The sequence below is a fragment of the Anabrus simplex genome, chromosome 7 (assembly GCF_040414725.1).
Source record: "Anabrus simplex isolate iqAnaSimp1 chromosome 7, ASM4041472v1, whole genome shotgun sequence".
In the NCBI taxonomy this organism is placed as follows: domain Eukaryota; kingdom Metazoa; phylum Arthropoda; class Insecta; order Orthoptera; family Tettigoniidae; genus Anabrus; species Anabrus simplex.
The window spans coordinates 298,557,159-298,575,886 of NC_090271.1; positions in this window are offsets into that span (position 1 = coordinate 298,557,159).

Consider the following 18,728-nt stretch of genomic DNA (forward strand, 5'->3'; position numbering starts at 1 on the left):
GCCTCTCGGAATTTTATTTCGAGATTCCAGGGAATAACTGCTAAGGATTTTGTTTTGTCGAATAAAATTTTGTATCTTGTTTCACAGGAATGCATGGCTACAGCTGCAATATCTGTGTCTTAGTTCTTCATGTGATGAGTATGTTCTGTAAGTCTGGTAGAAATCAGACGCTGTGTTTCGCCAACGTAGCAGATACTGCAGCTACATTAAGGAACAGTTACTTCGTTTTTTTTTGCTAGGGGCTTTACGCCGCACCGACACAGATAGGTCTTATGGCGACGATGGGATAGGAAAGGCCTAGGAGTTGGAAGGAAGCGGCCGTGGCCTTAATTAAGGTACAGCCCCAGCATTTGCCTGGTGTGAAAATGGGAAACCACGGAAAACCATTTTCAGGGCTGCCGATAGTGGGATTCGAACCTACTATCTCCCGGATGCAAGCTCACAGCCGCGCGCCTGTACGCGCACGGCCAACTCGCCCGGTAACAGTTACTTCAACGAACGTTAAGTGTTAGAGGGCTGTTAAGGTGGAGTAACATATTATTTAAAAAAACGGCCGTCTTATCATGAATTGCTTTTTTTTTTTTTTTTTTTTTTGGTAGTGGCTTTACGTCGCATCGACACAAATAGATCTAATGTCGGCGATGGAACAAGAAAGTGCAAGGTGTGAGAAGAAAGTGGCCGTGGCCTTAATTAAGGTACAGCCTCAACATTTGCCTGGTGTGAAAATGGGAAACCACGGAAAACGAGCTTCAGGGCTGCCGACAGTCGGATTCAAACCCACTATCTCGGGGATGCAAACTCACAGCCGCGGGCAAAAATTGTTAACTCAAACAAATTTTTTATACTTGTGTTAAATTAACATCGCAGTAGTCCTGTGTTAAACCTCGTAACAGCTATTACAATGTCAAAATGATACCATGTAGAAGACGTTTTGGAAGGTTTACTGCTACATGAAGGCTATATAAACTGAAGAAGACAAGGGACGACCCATAAGAAGAAACGACATTTTAGAATTCTCATAATGAAGTTTTCAACGAGGTTACCTGATTACCAAAGCCATAATGAAGAAGGTACTAGAAGAAACTGATAATAGGTTAGAGTTTCCCACAGATTGAGACTTATCAGCGTCTCCAGTGCAGCAATTGCTAACAGTTCTTAGATATTATCCTTCAAACTCTTTGAATGTAGACGATTAAGTTCATGAGTGCAAGAGAAGAGTGTGCAGAATTATGCAAGGAATTCCTGCTGCCATTGCTGCATTAACAAGGCATTGCATTATTTTCCCTGCAGTAAATGAATGCCCGAAAATCATTCAAGTCATATTAATTATCACATTTTCTCGGTGATGTACGAATCCTGTATTGCACTCATATATGAAACTGAATGTTGTGACATAATAAACCGTTCTTTCATTTTTCAGCACACTTGCATACTTTCAGATTAGAACCTGTAACAACATTTATCCCGCATTCATAACAATAACCCTTTTGATGCCTCTTACTGCACAAGCTTGCGTCTTACCGGTTTCTCCTAATGTAATAATGTCAACCATAAGGGACAAAATACTATTCCAACAGAGCGCTAGGAGTGCTTGATGTAAAGAAACAAAAGACAAAAGAAGCTAGTAGTATAATAGGACAGTTCGGCGGCCACCACCACCACAGGCTCCCAGAGGCCTTCTCCACCACCACCACAACCAGAAGCCACCCAGAGGCCTCCTCCACCACCACCACAGCCAGAGGCCTCCCAGAGGTCTCCTCCACCACCCGCGGTAAATTTGAATTGGTAAACAATGCCACGTGCTTTTTGACAGCTATCGTCGACAACAACGCATCGCTAACCTCAGTACTGCCATCGTGACGGGCCTAAACCTCAGTAGTACCAACTTAACCTAACTAGCGCGAGATTTGAATTTGTAAACAAATCCACGTGTATTTTTGACAGACAACAACGCATCGCTAACCTCACTGCTGCCATCTTGACGGGCCTAAACCTTAATAGTACCAACTTAACCTCACCAGCGCGAGATTTGAATTTGTAAACAAATCCAGTTTCTTTTGACAGCCGTCACCCGCCATCTTTAAACTACAGAGCACCGTGCTGCCCTCTTTATCGCAGTAGCTGCAAATTCGTCACCTGTCATCGGCAGTGCTGCCATCTTGGCGGGTCTAAACCTTAGTGCTACCAACTTAACCTCACTAGCGCGAGATTTGAATCGGTAAACAAATCCACGTGCTTTTCTGACAGCTGTCATCAGTAGTATAATACAGGGATTCTGCGGCCACCACCACCACAGGCTCCCAGAGGCCTCCTCCACCACCACCACCACAGCCAGAGGCCTCCCAGAGGCCTCCTCCACCTCCACCACAGCCAGAGGCCTCCCAGAGGTCTCCTCCAACTCCCGCGGGATATTTGAATTGGTAAACAAAGCCACGTGCTTTTTGACAGCTGTCATCGACAACAACGCATCACTAACGTCAGTACTCCCATCTTGACGGGCCTATACCTCAGTAGTACCAACTTAACCTAACTAGCGCGAGATTTGAATTGGTAAACAAATCCACGTCTTTTTTGACAGCCACGTGCTTTTTGACAGACAACAACGCATCGCTAATCTCAGTACTGCCATCATGACGGGCCTAAACCTCAGTAGTACCAACATAACCTAACTAGCGCGAGATAAACAAATCCACGTGCTTTTTTGACAGCTGTCGTCCGCCATCTTTACACTACAGAGCACCGTGCTATCCTCTTTATCGCAGTAGCTGCAAATTCGTCACCTGTCACCGGCAGTGCTGCCATCTTGGCGGGCCTAAACCTTAGTGCTACTAACTTAACCTCACTAGCGCGAGGTTTGAATCGGCAAACAAATCCACGTGCTTTTTTGACAGCTGTCATCCGCCATCTTTAATCTATAGAACACATTGCTGCCCTCTTTAGATACTTACCTTTGAAATGTGGTGGCGGATAATTTGAAAAATGCTTCTTGACAGCAGCCATCTTTAATCCAGAGAGCACCGTGATGCCCTCTTTAACAAGATACCTTTGAATTCCACGTGACAACAGCCATCTTTAATCAAGAGAGCACCGTGCTGCCCTCTTTGTGGCGGTGGCAAATTCCAAGTGCTCTTGTTTGGAAACAAACTCACGTGCTATTTTTTCTGACAGCTGTCATCCGCCATCTTGCATCACAAACCTCAGTGCTGCGCTCTTTAGCTAGATACCTTTGAAATGTGGTGGCGGCAATTTGAAAAAATCTATGTGCTCTTGTTTGGAAACAAAGCCACGTTCTTTTTGATAGCTGTCATCCACCATCTTTAATCTACAGAGCACAGTGCTGCCCTCTTTATGACATGTAGTAGCGGGCAATTTGAAGAGTTCTGTTAGCTGTCATCCGCCATCTTTAATCAAGAGAGCACCGTGCTGCCACTTTTAGCTAGATACTTTTGAAATGTGGTGGAGGCAATTTGAAAAATTCTATGTGCTCTTGTTTAGTAAACAAAGCCACGTGCTTTTTTGACAGCTATCATCCACCATCTTTAATCAATAGAGCACTGTGCTGCTATCATGTGGGCAATTTCGTCAGCTGTCATCCGCCATGTTTAATCAATAGAGCACCGTGCTGCCCTCTTTATGACATGTAGTAGTGGGCAATTTGAAAAGATCTGTTAGCTATCATCCGCCATCTTTAATCAAGAGAGCACCGTGCTGCCATCTTTAGCTAGATACCTTTGAAATGTGGTGGCGGCAAAATGAAAAATTCCACGTGCTCTTGTTTAGTAAACAAACTCACGCGCTTTTTGTCAGCTGTCATCCGCCAACTTACATCGCAAACCTCAGTGCTACACTCTTTAGGTACATACCTTTGAAATATGGTGGTGGATAATTTAAAAAGAAAAATTCTACAGCAGCCATCTCTCGACGCTAATTGCACAAGATGGTGGCTATACATGACTCCTTAAAGGTGCTTATGCAAGATGGCCGCTATACATAGGTTCTTATGAGACGCCCTTGGGATGCTTGCGCAAGATAGCGGTTATACAAGGCTCCTTATGAGACGCCCTAGAGATGCTGGCGCAAGATGGCGGTTGCTCTTATGAGGCGGCTTAAGGGTCCTTGCAAAAGATGGCTAGAGACGCCCTAAGGGTGCTTGCGCAAGATGGCGTACGCAAGATGGGGGCTATACACGACTCCTTATGAGACGCCTTAAGAGTGCTTGCGCAAGATGGATGCTGCTCTTATGAAGAAAGCTAGCTTAGAGGCTAACGTGTCATGCTAGTTCGATTCATTAAATTTGGGGCTTAAATGCAAAATGATAAATATCACGAAAACGGTGCATCGTAGAGCAAAACGGACAAAATTTTTCTGCCCAATACCTAGGTTCGCAGTACGAGGAACATGATAGCATAAGAGAAACATAGTCTAATGATGAGATAAACGGTTCGGTTCCTACTTAGGCCTTTGGTATTCGCTCTGTTTTAGCTTGTATTGAAGCAAGTCTTCGTAACATGATCAGGTCTAGCCATGGTAGAGAGTATAACGTGCCGTGCAGGTTCGATTCATTAAATTTGGGGCTTAAATGCAAAATGTTATATATCTCGAAAACGGTGCATCGTAGAGCAAAACGGATAAAATTTTTCCACCCGAAACCTAGGTTTGCAGTATCAGGAACATGATATATAAGGAAAACATAGTCTAATGATGAGATCGACGGTTCGATCCCTACTTAGGCCCTTTGGCATTGGCAGCTATCTAATTCTACAAGATGGCGGCTATACATAGCTTCTTATGAGACAGCTTAAGAGCACTTGCACAAGATGGCTGCTGCTTTTATGAGACGCCCTACGGGTGCTTGCGCAAGGTAGCAGCGACAAGACGGTGACTATACACAGCTCCTTATGATACGGCCTAGAGGTGCTCACACAAGATGGTGGCTGCTCTGATGAAGAAAGCTAGCTTTGCATCGTGCAGGTATCCTTACAGCACTAAACCTCATACCCTTGAAATGTGGTGGCGGGTAATTTGAAACATTCTACGTGCTTTTATCTTAACAGCAGCTAACTTTAAACAATAGCGGCTATACATAAGCTGTTAAGGCCTCCTCTTATGTCAAGGCATAGCTCTATCGAACAAGTTGAAACCTGCATCGGGATAGCTAGAGTAAGCACGTGCTGCAGTGATGACGTCATTATGCATGCTTTTACTTGCATATCACTAAAGAAACATAACAAGACTAGAATGGAACACTGCACTCTATGCCGTTAACTTTATCATGTGATCGAAACATTGATTGAAGTGTTTAGAACACTAAATAAGTGATCAAGACTAAAATAGAACACTGTACTCGATACAATATGTGTTTAGAACATGCCAGGGGATACCTTTGTTCTAAGAAGATTAGATTACCGCACATTCCTTGTAGGGCTAATAGGCTAAAGGTCTAATGGGCAAAAGGGCAAAAGGGCTAAAGGGCTAATGGGCTAAGGGGCTAATGGGCTAAAGGGCTAAAGGGCTAGGGTGCCTCTCCTCTCTTTATCCGGGCTTGAGACCGGCTCTACAACTAGAGGCGGAGTTAACACCCTAAGGAAGGAAGAATGTTGGGAAATAATCTATACGAATATAGCTACTCGATCGACTATATACTACAGATGGATGACTTAGGTGAGGGTAAGCGCTTACTTAATAATACCTATACGACGTAATTCATGCTCTATTTCAAAAATATCTTCTTTGTACTGTGTGTAACCAGCATCATGATAGGCTCTTAGCAGTTGTAAACGTTTTAAGAGTACGTTGGGGTCTTTACAGTATCTTATATCTACATAGGGTAACAGAGGCTTGTTGTGAACTTTGAGTCTATATGCAGACAGTTGATGTGTCGGGGCTTGTTTTGATGTAATACGTGCTTCAGCAGTAGTGTTTCTAGGTACAAACTTAACTTGTTTCGATAGCGATGAAGCGTTGAAATTTCCTTCTCTTTTACCTTGAATCTCTTCTTGAGATGTTTGCACTGCGACAGAACGTGTAGTAGGCTTAGGAAATGAAGTAAAATCATCAAGCTGTAATGTCAATGAAACATTAAGATTTTCTTCTTCTTCTGTTTTCCCTTTACTACTGTTTTGATCAATATCATTATCCTTATTATCATAATCATGATCTTGCCTCTCTTTATCTTGAAGTTTGTGCTCAGTAACAGAACTTGCAGCAGGTCTAGACAACAAGGGAGAATTAAATATCTCTAGCAGAGGTGTACTTTTTAAACATTAATCAGTGTTCGCTGGAATATGGTTGAGCTCTTTGTATTTTGTTCCCGATGAAGCTACATTACACGCAAATTTTCAGCATTTTGCATAGTAGCCCTCGCTTGCACAAGCTACATGCTTATAACCCACTTCAACAGTTTGAAACGATATGTTTCCGAACCGATATTTCATGTTACATATTTATGTAATAACTTGTTGAACAGCTAAGGGACTTAAATGTAAGCAGAGTATTTCTTATAGCACTAGCGTTCTGTTTAATTTTACTTCCCGCATAAGCTACATGCTTGTAACCCATGCCAACAGATTGACTGATATTTCATGTTACATGTTTATGCGATAATTTGTTCGACTGATTTTGACACAAGACGAATGATGGAAGGTAAATAATTTGAAGTTGTAAATTTGCTATATCGTTTACTGAGCGAGTTAGCTACGCGATATGTGCACAGTGTGTTTCCATAGTTTTTGATTTTACACTAAGCAAATCATTAAAATTGTACTTTTTTTCTGAACACATCAAACAATGTTCTGATCATATGTTGAAGTTAACAACATCGATTACAGTGTTCGATTCTAGTCTTGTTATGTTTCAATCTGATCTTCTTAGAACAAGGGTATCCCCTGACATGTTCTAAACACATGATGTATTCAGTACAGTGTTCGATTCTAGTCTTGATCACTTATTTCGTGTTCTGAACACATCAGTCAATATTCTGATCACATGTTGTATCGAGTATAGCGTTTGATTCTACTCTTCTAATGTTTCGCAAGTCTAAACATGCACAATAATGTTATCGCAGCACACGCTTGCCTTCGCGATGCAGGTTTAAACTTGTTCGATATAAAACTATGCCTTGACATAAGAGGCGGAGGAGGAGGAGGAGGAGGAGAATAATAAGGCTTTAACAGCCTATGTATAGTCACCATTGTTTAAAGATGACGGCTGTCAAAATAATTTTTCAAATTATCCGCCACCACATTTCAGCTAAAGAGGGCAGCAGGGTGCTCTGTTGATTTTGCACATAGAGTTTCAAATTGCCCTCCACCGCATGCATAACAGCAGCCGTTATCTTGCGCAGTAGCCTCTAAGCTAGCTTTCTTCATAAGACTAGCCGCCATCTTGTGCGAGCACCCCTAGGCTGTCTCATAAGGAGCTATGTATAGTCACCATTTTGTGTCCGCCATCTTGCGTAAGCATCCCTAGGACGTCTCAAGCCATCTTGTGTCTCATAGGAGCAGTCACGGTCTTGTAGAATTAGAAAGCTGCCAATGCCAAAGGGCTTAAATAGGAATCGAACCGTTGATCTCATCATTAGACTATGTTTCTCTTGTTCCTGATACTGCGAACCTAAGTATAAGGCGGAAAAATTTTGTCCGCTTTGCTCTACGATGCACCACTTTCAAGATATTTAACATTTTGCATTCAAGCCCCAAATTTAATGAATCGAACCAGCACGGTACGTTATACTCTCTACCATAGCTAGACCTGGTCATGTTACGAAGAGCCGCTTCAATACAAGCTAAAACAGAGCAAATCCCAAAGGACCTAAGTAGGAGCCGAACCGTTGATCTCATCATTAGACTATGTTTCTCTTGTTCCTCATACTGCGAACCTACGTACCAGGCGGAAAAGTTTTGTCCGTTTTGCTCTACGATGCACCGTTTTCGAGATATTTATCATTTTGCATTTAAGCCCCAAATTTAATGAATCGAACTAGCACGACACGTTATACTCTCTACCATAGCTAGACCTGATCATGTTACGAAGACTTGCTTCAATACAAGCTAAAACAGAGCAAATGCCAAAGGGCCAAAGTAGGAACCGAACCGTCGATCTCATCATTAGACTATGTTTTTCTTATGCTATCATGTTCCTCATACTGCGAACCTACGTACTGGGCGGAAAAATGTTGTCCGTTTTGCTCTACGATGTACCGTTTTCGAGATATTTATCATTTTGCATTTAAGGCCCAAATTTCATGAATGGAACTAGCATGACACGTTAGCCTCTAAGCTAGCTTTCTTCATCAGAGCAGCATCCATCTTGCGCAAGCACCCTTAAGGCGTCTCGTAAGGAGTCGTGTATAGCAACCATCTTGTGTCCGCCATCTTTTGCAAGCATCCTTAGGGCGTCTCTAGCCATCTTGTGCAAGGACCCTTAAGCCGCCTCATAAGAGCAACAGCCATCTTGCGCAAGCATCCCTAGGGCATCTCATAAGGAGCCTTTTATAACCGCCATATTGCGCAAGCATCCCAAGGGAGTCTCATAAGAATCTATGTATAGCGGCCATATTGCATAAGCACCTTTAAGGAGTCATGTATAGCAACCATCTTGTGCAATTAGCGTCGAGAGATGGCTGCTGTAGAATTTTTGTTTTTAAATTATCCGTCATCATATTTCAAAGGTATGTACCTAAGGAGCGCAGCACTGAGGTTTGCGATGTAAGATGGCGGATGACAGCTGACAAAAAGTGCGTGAGTTTGTTTACTAAACAAGAGCACGTGGAATTTTTCAATTTGCCGCCACCACATTTCAAAGGTATATAGCTAAAGATGGCAGCACGGTGCTCTCTTGATTAAAGATGGCGGATGACAGCTAACAGAACTTTCCAAATTGCCCGCTACTACAGAGGGCAGCACGGTGCTCTGTGGATTAAAGATGGCGGATGACAGCTGACGAAATTGCCCGCATGATAGCAGCACAGTGCTCTATTGATTAAAGATGGCGGATGACATCAGTCAAAAAAAGCACGTGGCTTTGTTTCCAAACAACAGCACATAGAATTTTTCAAATTGCCGCCACCACATTTCAAAGGTATCTAGCTAAAGAGTGCAGCACTGAGGTTTGTGATGAAAGATGGCGGATGACACCTGTCAGAAAAAAAAGCACGTGAGTTTCTTTCCAAACAAGAGCACCTGGAATTTCCCGCCACACACAAAGAGGGCAGCACTGTGCTCAAAGATATCTGCTGTCAAAAAGCATTTTTCAAATTATCCGCCACTACATTTCAAAGGTAAGTAGCTAAAGAGGGCAGCACTGTGCTCTATAGATTGAAGATGTCGGATGACAGCTGTCAGAAAAGCACGTGGATTTGTTTACCGATTCAAATCTCGCGCTAGTGAGGTTAAGTTGCTAGCACTAAGGTTTAGACCCGCCAAGATGGCAGCACTGCCGATGACAGGTGACGAATTTGCAGCTACTGCGATAAAGAGGGCAGCACGGTGCTCTGTAGTTTCAAGATGGCGGATGACAGCTGTCAAAAAACCTGGATTTGTTTACAAATTCAAATCTCGCGCTAGTAAGGTTAAGTTGGTACTACTGAGATTTAGGCCCGTCAAGATGGCAGCAGTGAGGTTAGCGATGCGTTGCTGTCTGTCAAAAAGCACGTGGCTGTCAAAAAACACGTGGATTTGTTTACAAATTCAAATCTCGCGCTAGTTAGGTTAAGTTGGTACTACTGAGGTTTAGGCCCGTAAAGATGGCAGTACTGAGGTTAGCGATGCGTTGTTGTCGATGATAGCTGTCAATAAGCCCGTGGCTTTGTTTACCAATTCAAATTTCCCGCGGGTGGTGGAGGAGACCTCTGGGAGGCCTCCGGCTGTGGTGGTGGTGGAGGAGGCCTCTGGGAGGCCTCTGGCTGTGGTGGTGGAGGAGGCCTCTGGGAGCCTGTGGTGGTGGTGGCCGCCGAACTGTCCTATTATACTACTGAAACTCACTACCAAGCGCGTTCAGAAATCTCACGGAAACGTGTTAATTTGCTTTAACAATTTTTTCGTTTCAAATATTCGAAATATGCTTGTTAAATGGGGCAATTTTTACCGAAGTGTTAAATTAATAACAATTGTTAGTTAACACGTTAACAGGCCTCATCCTCCCTTACTTGTTTGTGTCGTTTAATTATTGAGAAGAACACGTCTGCGAGTGAGCATCTCCCGCATCTCCCGAGTACATCGCTGTGTTTTATTCAAAGCTTGATCCATGAATAAACTGTGAGGAACTGTTTGTGAAAGAGTTTAAAACTGGAATTGTTTTGGCAAAACCTCCAGAAAATTCTGTAATGCAAGCGTTAGTGGCAAAATTGCGCGGGACGGGCTGTGTAGCGAATAGAGACCGTAACTATCCGGAAAGAGTTCGAACAGCAGAAAAAAATGCTCGAGTGAACGAAAGCCTGGAAAGAAGTCCGACGAAATCTCAACGCCGTTTATCTGTGCAAGTGGTAATTAAGAGATCGTCGTGTGGAAACATTATTAGAAAGGACCTGCATCTGTACCTTTACAAATTTACTGTTGTGCATGAGGTACAGAGGAACCTTTGCGTGTTGAGCATGTGGTAGTTGGTTTCCAGTATTTCCTGTGATGGGCAGTTCTTCTATTCGTTAATAAGGATTAATTTTGCGTCAGTTTATATATATTTTCCGGACCACATTTATTTTGCCCACCCGGTATAACACCAGCATATCATGAGAATAGCGTGGCAAATTCTCCACTTTGTCAACGATATCTTTCACGTTACGCGCATGGCCAGAGGCATGGATATGATTAAGCTTTTCAGTAAAGCACAAATTGTTTACTCTTTCACTGCCCTTAATGACTCTCTTAATTAGCTACCCCATTATGATACGAAAGATAACAAAACGAATAATCTCTACTTGCTTTGTGCCTGGAACCGTAACAGCGCTCGACTATCCTGATAAAAGACTCATGAACAATAATTGTGCTCAATAAGAAAACTGCACCACGTTCAGCAGCCATAATTTATATTGATTTTCTGTATTGAGCGATGATGAACATGTGTATGTAGAGGCCTCTTTAATTTTGATAGTGGCTCATTTTCAATTTAGTACAGTGAACTTATGAAGGAAAGAGAGCAAACAACTTTCAATCTGAAAATACTCATTGGGTGAACATAAGAGAGGATGTAATTGTTGATGAAGAGATAGTGGATAGAGGAACGAAGCAAAGTACAAAAAGAAAAGAAAAAGACAACCCTCTCTCGAATACTTGTTTATAAACAGAAGTAACCATGCGGCTCGGCAGAAATAGAATTTATCCATCTACTGGCATGTTATAGGCAACTAGAATAACTCATGAAATAAAGGAATGGAATCTAAATGCTAAATATCCTAATGTCGACCGTCTAGGCTATTTATTTACTTATGTATGTATTTATTTATTTATTTATTTATTTATTTAGTTAGTTAGTTAGTTAGTTAGTTAGTTAGTTAGTTAGTTAGTTAGTTAGTTAGTTAGTTAGTTAGTTAGTTAGTTAGTTAGTTAGTTAGTTAGTTAGTTAGTTAGTTAGTTAGTTAGTTAGTTAGTTAGTTAGTTAGTTAGTTAGTTATCGTCGAGTTGGCCGCACGGTAGGGACGCGCAGCTCTGAGCTTGCATGCGGAAGATAATGGGTTCGTCAGCCTGAAGAGGGTTTTCCGTGGTTCCCATTTTCGCATCAGGCAAATGCTGGGGCTGTATCTTAATTAAGGCCACGGCCGGGCCGCTTCCTTCCCACTCCTAGCCCTTTCCTATCCCATCCCTGCCATAAGACCTATCCGCCTCTACCTCCATATAGGTCGTGAAATATATTATGATTCCTATCATCCCAAACAACAGGTGTAAACATTTTATTCCATATTTATTTATTTATTTATTTACTTATTTATTTATTTATTTATTTATTTGTTTATTTATTTATTTTCAAACATTTGACGTATTTGTATATTTTACGTAGTAACAGTTCCTATATCCAACGCTAGACGGTAGTACAGAAGGTATTCCAAATCCATGCTCATAATTATCCGATAAAATATGCATAAATGCGTGTACAGAATAATGTTCTGTGTGGAACGAACAGAACGTGGCGTTTAAACGGCTGTGCGGCAGGCATTAGAATGTCCCGCCGTTGAAAATGGCGGAACATAGAAAAATCATACCTCTTATTCATCCAAATGGTCAGGGGTAGAATAATATGTCGAAAACGAAAAATTGAAATATTCAATAAAATATACCTGAAAGTCTCGGTGTTCCTTAAGGCTATCGTGACGTGAGTAGAGGAGGTTAAGATGGCTGGACGCAATATTTTACCATTTCAATGTGACAGGCGTAGAAGTGGGAGGGAGTGTAGTCTTTTTAGTTTTACGTCCTCCCAACAACTTACGGTCTTCGGCGAAGCCAAGATCGGACAAGAGGTCTTTTTAGGAATCGGTAAATATGCAGATACGAAGCTGGCGCATTTCAACAGCTTCAAATACAACCGGACTGAACAGCCTAACTTAACCTGGAAAGGCCAGCTAGCCAGAGACAATGGCCCTTGCTGTGAATAGATCGTGGAGGACCTGGTTCAATCAGAGAGGCTTACAGAAATTTACAATATTTCACAGTCGAAAGAAAACACATTTATTTGCACCGTTTCGTTTGGAATTCTGATTTCATAGCTGAATGTTCATGACAATGACACTCAGTTCAGAGTACTGGATTCGTTTCCCGGTAGGGCCAGTGATGTTAGCCACTGCTCATATTTGAAGTACTTTCTCTTAAAATACAACCGTCAACTGGTACACAGCACAATACAGAAACACGTGATAGTTGAACATATAGCTTCATATCGGGTAGGTGTCAGGAAGTGTATCCAAGCGTAAAACTGGGGCAAGTACACGTGAGTGACAGAGATCACACTTGTAGTCAAAATGGGAGAAAATTGGCGGAAAACTAAGTGCCGTGGAAGTAGTAGATCTCACCAGGGTAAGAGAAAAGCTATGGAAACCAAAGCGCAGAGGAAGAAGTAGACCTCACCAGGCTAAGAATATGAATATGAACATCTCTTTATTGCCCACCCTAGTATCCACCATCGGCTTACAGGCAATAAAGACAACAAAACACACAGAAACAAAACAAAACTTTAAGCAAACAATATCTAATCTATGTCTCTTAAAACTACTAACTACATACCCTAACTAATTTGGTGGCGTAGTCCAGGCGGAACCCCATACAGTGGGCAGCGCCACCCTGCCCTAAACTAACAAAATCTACTATATTTCTCTTAAAACTACTTAACTCTATAAAACAACTTATTCCATACTTAAACTAATTTGGTGGTGCTGCAGAGGCGGATAGCCGGACCATAAGCTGCACCACGCTTCAGTAAAACTAAAAATTCTACTCCCTACAACTAACTAACAAAAGAAAAAGAGACGCCTGACTGATCGCGGTATCCCCTGGTAGTGAGGGAACCCCTTCCCGCCATGATACCGCTCTCAGCCACACCCGTGGGTCAGATGTCATCACCACCTAAACCTTTATGACAATGTGTTTCCCTCCCATTCTTTGCGTGGCGAATCGCCGAGGCGGAAATCAGACCATCCAGCGATTCGTCACGCTCTTATCTATTGTCCCGCCTACTAATCTGAGTCGCCTGTTACACATTGCTTACTCTCATCTTGAACCTCCATTTTCTCTATGTGCGGACATGTTTGTTTATCACACCTTGGGATGGGTCTTTCACACCCCATCCTTCCCCTTATATTCCCCCTCCCTCTCTTTTTCACATCTTTCAGACTCTCTTCTTCACTTACACCTATTCATTTACCTTATAATAACTTATCCACTATATTGTCAACACTATGTCTTAGGATTTCTTTATACACCATTTAACAACACTGGACTGTCAACAGTTTTACAGTTGCCTTATTCCTCACCGATCTTTCATCTTATTTATATCTCTTAGATTTTTTAACCCGCTAATTAATTACACATTTCTTTAAATTACCAATTTCAATACACCTGTTTACCCTACTTAATTTTTCTATCCACTATGATCTAATGTTAATCTATTTCACATTTCTTTTTCACCGAACTTGGCCACATATCAATAGTTCTCTTACTCATCATAGTTCTTTCCTCATATTTGCATCACTTAGTCTAAAAAACCACTCACTATTACACATTTCTATACATACCCATTTTAGTTAGCACACTTCTTTCTTATTTTCAACCCTTTGTCCTAGAATTATTAATCACAATTTTTTTAATCTGCGTCACTTAGCCTAAATATCATTCACAATTTGTACATTCTTCATATTTCCAACACTATAGTACAATCCCTTTCTTTTGGCAATCATTATATGGAACATAACACCTTCCTATTGTTCACTTAATTTCTTTACAAACCTAGCTCTAACCAAATTTAAATATTTTGATATATTTGTTCCCCTTTCCCATTCTCTGCATAACCATGCCGTCATCTTATGACCCTTTTCTACTTGTTCTATCTCCTTCTTATTCAACACTTTCAATTTTATTTCTTCTAATTCACTACATTTAGAAAATATATGCACATCCGATCATCCTTCTCCATATATGATACATCTATCCTTATTTTCTCGACCTATCCACCCTAATTTTTTTTGGAATTCCCATAACCCACCAGTATAATCTTCTTTTACCCCTTCTACCCTCAAATTCGGTTCTTGGGTTCGTAATTTCTACTAATTTGTTTACTACTGATAATGAGTCTCTTTCCCTACATTCCATTATTAAATTCTGTCTTTCTATATCAGCCACTGTCTTTTCTACCTTTCTCAATACCCAATCTTTCCTCTCTTCCCATCTTTCCGACCATTCTTCTAATCCTATCCTTCGTAATTTGTTTTTGCATTTATTCACCCAGTACTCTTCGTTCTCCATACTTTTCTGGAACCTATACACCTCTTGTAATAAATCTCCTCCTTTTCCTTCTTCCAATCTCATCCAGTATCTCATTATCCTCTTTGCTATAGTAATATCGATCGGTTCTTTACAAACTAATCTAGTCCCCACATTAGCAGTTCAGTTAGGAACCCCCATCATAATCTTGCTAAATTTTGCTACCACCCGGTTTAATTCATTTCTATTCTCCTCCAATCCCCACAATTCTACCCCATATAACATTTTTCCTTTAAGGGGAGACCCTACTGAGTTTTTCAGTCAAAAATGGTCCAGGAACCGAAAATGAGATTTTTCCATCAGATGATATTGCATTCCTTGCCGCGCATTGTGATGTAATTTTTTTGCCTGTACGGCCATTTTTAAATGCTCTGCAGGGGCGTTAAAATGACACGTCCACTCCACTTTGAATGGACACGCCCACTTCCCTGCAGATAAAGTGGCATAGCTCAAAGATTCTTTTGGGTTTCAACTTGATTCTTGAGCATGATGTTTAGAAATTACCTAGTGCTGCCATCTGTTATCTTATTTTTGATGATTTGTTGAAGAGGTGTATTAGGGGAAAAACTCAAAATCCAAATGAGAGTTTACACTCTGTTATTTGGCATAAGTGCACTAAACAGACCTTTGTTTCCAAATCAAGGGTGGACATGGCTGTTGTAAATGCTGTGGGGGAGTTCAGTATGGGTTCGCTAACCTGTCAAAAGGTCAAAATAGCAGTTGATGGCAACAATTGAGTGAAAAGACTTACAAAGTGGGTCATGAACGTGACAAAGACAGGAAGCAGAAAAGTGCCATGAATAGTATAGAAGACAAAAAAAACTGTTAGGAAGAAGCAGAAGCTGTCAAAATCAGTTGCTGAAGAGAGAAAAAGGGTTAAGGAAGAAGAAACATATGGTGCTGGGAAGTTTTGATGAAGGTATTATAACTTGACAGATGTTTATTTATAAAACTATCTTTTTCTCAGAACTAACAATTTCAGATGTTTATAACGTTCCTTGTGCAAGAGTTTTTGTATGACTACATTTAAACTTTGCCCACACACTCTACATTATAAGGTTCATGAAACTTGGTATCCGTTTTAAAATGTAATTATAATTTTCAGAGATATGGGGTGTGAAATCCAAACTTTTCATAAGTTTTAACATGGTTATGAGGTGTAGCGAGAAAAATGAAAATAATTGGATAACCAATGGATTGTTTTTGAAATGAATACCAATTATTATTAAAATATGTGTTGTGACTATTGTAAGAAAGTTTCAAGAAAATATTTCAAAAACTACTGTGCATGGGACATTTTGAAAATGATGTACTTTTCGAAAAATTGTTATAAATTGAAAAATATCCATTCAAATTCATTCAAATGCTATAATTAGCTTAAACTTACTTATCTCAATATACTACCAAAATTTGGTGAAAATCAGATAAGAATTGTAGAAAAATTAAAACTCAGTAGGGTCTCCCCTTAACCATTGATTGGAACACCATTATCTGAATTTTGTATTTAATATCCGGGAATTTATTCTACAATACCACCACTATAGCCAGTGCTCCTCTCCCTTTTAATTGAGCTGTTTTGGTCTGATCATTCCATGTTCCGTTGCTATTAATTATCACTCCTAAATACTCAATTTTTTTCTGGTCTGATTTCTTCTTGTTCTACTATCCAAAATTTCTTTTCTTTCTTGTCTTTCCTTTTCCTGCATACCATTATCTGTGTCTTCTGTACATTTATTCTAAGTGCCCATCTTTTTGTATATTCCACCACCTCTTCTAGCCCTTTTCTCAACCCCCTTGCTGTTAGTGCCAAAATCAATACATCATCCGCAAATAGCAGTCCCGGTATTTCCCGTTTGTTTATCCAAGGACATTGCCAGCCCTCGCCTCCGTGACCGTCTAATACATTGTTTATAAACAATAAAATAATATCGGTGACAGTTTACAGCCTTGTCTTACACCCCTCTTGGATTCAATATACTTACTCAATTCACCCTCTTGTAATTTAATCATCACCATTACTTCCTCGTATATTCCTTCTATTGCCATTCTCATTTTCTATGATAGCCCAATATCCCTTAACCTAGTAAACAACGCCTCCCTATTCACTGTATCGAAAGCTTTCTCCAAATCTATTGCTGCAACATATAATCTCATCCCTGCTATCTTGACATATTTCGTAATTAAGGTATCCAAAATCCATATATTATCCACAGAATTTCTCTCTTTTCTAAACCCATTTTGATAATCCGAAATCCTTCCATACTTCTCTGCCCAATTTAAAATCCTATTGTCTAAAATTCCTGTATATACCTTCGATAACGAGTCAAGGAGTGTTATTCCTCTGCAGTTATTAGGATCACTTCGACTCCCTTTATTCTTGTATATAGGACATAATACTCCTTTCCTCCATTCACTAGGAAATTTCGCCGATTCCCATATCTTGTTAAAAAATTTAACCATCGCCTTAAACATCGATTCGTTTGTCCCTACTTCCTTCCATACTCTGTTGGTAATACCATTCGCCCCACCCGCTACTTTCGTTTTTATTTTACTTAACACACTAATTACTTCTTGGATTGTTATTTCCCCATCTAGTAACTGTACTCCTACTTGCAAATCTCTTTGGATAAATGTCCTACTTTTTCCCCATGCCAGTCTCCTCTCCCACTCAAAAGACCTGCAAAATATCCTACCCACTCGTTTTCTTCTATGCTTATTCCCTTCCCCGTAGGCCTAGTTATCTTAAGTTTGTTTATGGTCTCCCATATCCTCTCAAATCTTTTCTCTTTGCAATATCTGTTCACTCTTTCTGCTTCCGTCTCTCTCCAGCGTTTCTTTTTCTCATTCAGTAGCTTCTTGTATTCTCTTCTTAATTTACAATATTCCTCTCTTTTTTCTTGTTTCCCTCCTTTCTTAAACTCTGCTAGTGCTGACATAACTATCTCACGTTCCCTCTTACAATCTTCATCAAACCATCCCGTGGCTCTGTTTTTGTCTCCCTCTTCTCTTATCTTTACTTTCTTTTCCACCTCCCATACAGGGCGCTCTATTATTTTTAAAGCTTTATCTATGTCCTCTTCTTACAGCACTCTTTCAGCTTCTACTCTTATACTATCTCCCCTCTCACTTAACTCCAATCTCAATTTCTCCATCATAGTTTCATTCCAAATATACTTCCATCTCTCTTTATGCCTCATCCTATATCCTAACCCTCTCTTTACTTCACCATTTTCCTCTCTTAATTTTATCCTAATTTGCATGTCATCTGTTGACCACATTCTACCACTTCAAAACTTATTATTTTCCTTAAAACTGTTTCCGAGCTTACTCCTATATCTACCACACTCCCTCCCTTCGATGTGATGAATGTCAATTCTCCCGTACTGTCTCCCTTCATCCATCCATTTAAAATAGATAATTTTTCTATAGCACATAGCTCTAGCAACTTTACACCATTACTATTTATCTCCTTGTCTTTACTGTTTCTTCTGTACCCTCTCACTTCAGTATCCTCCCTCCCATAATTCGGTACCCTATTGCTCACTCTTGCATTCCAATATCCTATTAGTATCATTCCATCTTCCACATATGTACCTTTAATTTTATTTATTTCTTTAATCAGATCTTTAAAAAAAAAAATTCGCATAAACTGAATCCTTAGGATGGTTGTACAAGAGAGCTATACAAATTGCCTCCTTCTCTTCTCTTCCCATTTTTACTCTAAACCACACCACCCCTTCTACCTCATTCTGTATTCTCTCTACTCTTCCT